Raw genomic sequence first — 3,404 nt, forward strand, 5'->3', positions numbered from 1 at the left:
TTTTGCCTCTCATCCAGAAAGGCATCCATCTGCCTTTCTAATATCTCCTCATCCTGTCAGGCCACAAATGGTGAGCCCTGCTATCTCTGATGAGTTGCTGACACTGAGTTTCTGTTTAAAGAAAACTGTAAGAAGGTTATATCCTAGAACTGATCTAGGATATCACCTCCTGGCTTAAAATATTTGAAAACTCCCTTCTTAGTTGTGAATCCATTTACCTACCAGTATTTGTCATTCCCATGTATTCATAAGGCAACGTGCTAGAAACCACAGTGGATGCAAAAAGTCATTAATTTCCTGAATGACTCTTGACAATCTATTGGAAAGGCGAGGTATACACAATGTTACTTGGATTTTTCTCTATATCGGGCTGGCAAACTACAGGTCATGAGTTGGCCCATGGCCTGTTTTTATATGGCTCAAGAGCTAAAAAAGGTTTTTATATTTTTAAAGGGTTATAAAAGACAAAATAAAACAAAGAATATGTGACATAGACTGTAAGTGAAACGCAGAGCCTGATATATTTACCATCTGGCCCTTTACAGGAAAAGGTTGCCTATCTCTGCTCTACACAGTTCTGGATATAACTAACAGGCTGTAGTTCATCCCCAAAAGCAAATACTGGAGAACATTCTCATGGGCCCCATATAAACATGCGCAGCCCGACCTTCTCCTTGATGTATTTCTAGTAGTCCCATATGCTTCTCTGTATCTTGAGAGAGAATTCGCCTAGGTGATGTCTCCCACTGCTGACTTGTGCAGAGGGACAATTGCAGCAGAATGGTCCTAGCACCCTTAACCAGTAGTAGTGTCTAAAGCATAAAAGCTGGATGAAGTTACAGTCATCAGTGTTTGAGAAAGGGGAAATCCCCAGCATGATGCCTCTCCTCTACATCCTGCTAAGCAGGAGCCCAAAGGATTGGAGCTCTTCGTCATCAGCTCTCATTTGCCATATCAGCCATCTTCCAGGTGCTAGGTTTCAGCACCTGTTCCACCACAGAATTTCTGCTGTCTTGCCCAGGAGTGAGATTCTCACTGCAAATGTGGGAAGGCTTCTATTTATACCCACAGTCCTATATTCACATCCTTTCATATAGTTGACTAAAGAATATTGGCTTGCAGTGGGCTCTAAATTCAAAACCATTACTTAATTCTTAAAAATCAGAAGATGTCATGTAATGCATGAAAGATCTGTATGAAGATCTGCGAGAGCCATAATCTGGTACAGCTGAGTAATAACTCCATGGGCTCTACAAGTGGCTATTGTATCAGCCAATTCCTGTTACCTCCTAGACCCTGAGACTGAGTGTCCAGTGCCACAGATCGTCTTAATGGGGCTTGTCTCACTTGTTTACAGTTACCTCCTTGACCTCTATGAATATTTGAGTTTGAAATTCCGGTTTTAACTCCTTAAAATGCAAAAGATCCACTTTACACCCCTTAGGATAGTTACAGTCAAACAAACAAACAAAAAACACAGAAGATGTGTTGGCAAGGATGGAGAAATTGCCACCCTTGTGCACTGCTAGTGGGAATGTAAAATGGTGCAACCTAGCCACTATGGAAACAGTTTGGCAGTTTCTCAAAAAGTTAAAAATAGAATTACCATATGATCCAGCAATTCCCCTTCTGGCTATATATCCAAAAGAATTAAAAGCAAGAACTTGAGCAGATATTTGTACACCCATGTTTATAACAGCATTATTATTTTTATTATTATTATTTTGTGTGTGTATGTGTAAATGGTGGCCTTTAATACCAAGAAAGACCATGAAAAGTGACAGAGCAGGAGCAAATCCGCTAGTGTAGTGCCGAGCTAGCCCTTTGCAGGACCCTAAAACCTGATCTAGTAACAGAATAAATCAGTGTATTTACATTTATGTTTGCCCTGAAAACCCAGGTAAGGTCTGAAGCTTGAGGCCATCTCCCCTTCCTTTCCTCCTCCCTCTTCCTAACTCCTTACCTTCTTTCACTTCCTCAATCCATTCCTCTCCCTTCTCCCTTCCTCTCTCTTCCTTCTTTTCCTTTCTGCTTTTCCCTTTTCTCTTCTCCTTTTATTCCTCATTCTCTTTACCATCTACCTATGTGTCCCTCCAAGCCCCTCTGCTATTTCTCCCCTGCTCACTCCTCTGCCCTATTTCCCTCAGGTTCAGCTTCCAGGGTAGGGGGGCGAGAAAGGGTCCTCAGCCCAGGGAGCACTTGTTGGTGTTCTTCTTGTCGCAAGTTTTCAGGTCAGTACTGGGAGGCTTGTTGCCATTTCCTGATCTCCGGCCTCCTGACTTGAGCAAGATGTCCTGGGCCAGGGAGCTAAAAGCCTCATCCACATTCATACTGGATTTAGCACTAGTTTCGAAAAATCAGATTCCTTGCTCTGGAGCCAACTTATCGGCCTGCTCCTTCTGCACCTTCCTCTTGGCCTCCATGTCACATTTGTTCCCTAGCAAGAGGCGTTCCACCCCAGCCGAGCCATTCTCCTTGTTGCTTTTCATCCAGTTCTGAATATTCTCGGAAGATTTCTCATCCATGATGTCCTGTACTAGGGTAATACCCATGGCTCCACGGTAGTAGGCATTAGTTATTGTCTTGAATCGCTCTTGGTCAGCCATGTCCCAGACTTGTAGTTTGATCTTCTTCCCCTCTATATCCACAGTGCGGATCTTGAAATCAATTCCAATGGTGGAGATGTAAGTGTTGTTGAAGTTGTCTTCTGCAAAGCGAATGATCAGACAAGTCTTGCCCACCCCCAAGTCCCCGATCAGCAGCAACTTGAAGAGGTGGTCGTAGGCTTCGGCCATGGCAGACACTGGGGGAGCCGGGGGAGGGGTGGTGAGCGCCCGGCACTGGTAGGCGGGACTGGACGGTTAGCAAACAGAGCAGCACGGAGCCCAGGCCAGGAAGCTATAACAGCATTATTTACAGTAGCTAAAATGTGAGAGCAGCCCAAGGGTCCATTGACAGATGAATGGATAAACAAAATTTGGTATATATACATATTCTACCCAGCCTCAAAAAGGGAGGAAATTCGGACACATGCTACAACATGGATAAACCTTGAAGATACTATGCTAAGTGAAATAAGCCAGTCATGAAAGGATAAATATTGTGTGATTCCACCTGTATGAGATAACTAGAGTAGTCAAATTCATAGAAACAGAAGGTAGAATGGTGGTTGTCAGTAGCTAGAGGAAGGTGGGAATAGGGAATTATTGTTTAATGGGTGCAGACTTTCAATTTTGCAAGATGAAAGAAGTTATGAAAATGAATGGTGGTGATGGTTGCACAACAATGTGAGTGTATTAATGCCACTGTACTGTACACTTAAAATGGTGAAGATGTTAAATTTTATGTTATGTGTATTTTACAATTTTAAAGAATACAAAAGATCAACTTCTTAGGATTTCTAT

At 42.8% G+C, this 3,404-nt stretch overlaps 1 pseudogene across 1 annotated transcript; it reads right to left on the reverse strand.

Annotated features, from left to right (window-relative positions):
• Positions 1 to 2,165: 2,165 nt before the first annotated feature.
• Positions 2,166 to 2,875, reverse strand: LOC104682556 (annotated as a pseudogene). The gene has a single exon (XR_004054002.1). The product of XR_004054002.1 is annotated as a ras-related protein Rab-13 pseudogene (transcript).
• Between the last annotated feature and the right edge of the window lie 529 nt (positions 2,876 to 3,404).

Source organism: Rhinopithecus roxellana, chromosome 16 (assembly GCF_007565055.1).
Source record: "Rhinopithecus roxellana isolate Shanxi Qingling chromosome 16, ASM756505v1, whole genome shotgun sequence".
Taxonomy (NCBI): Eukaryota; Metazoa; Chordata; class Mammalia; order Primates; family Cercopithecidae; genus Rhinopithecus; species Rhinopithecus roxellana.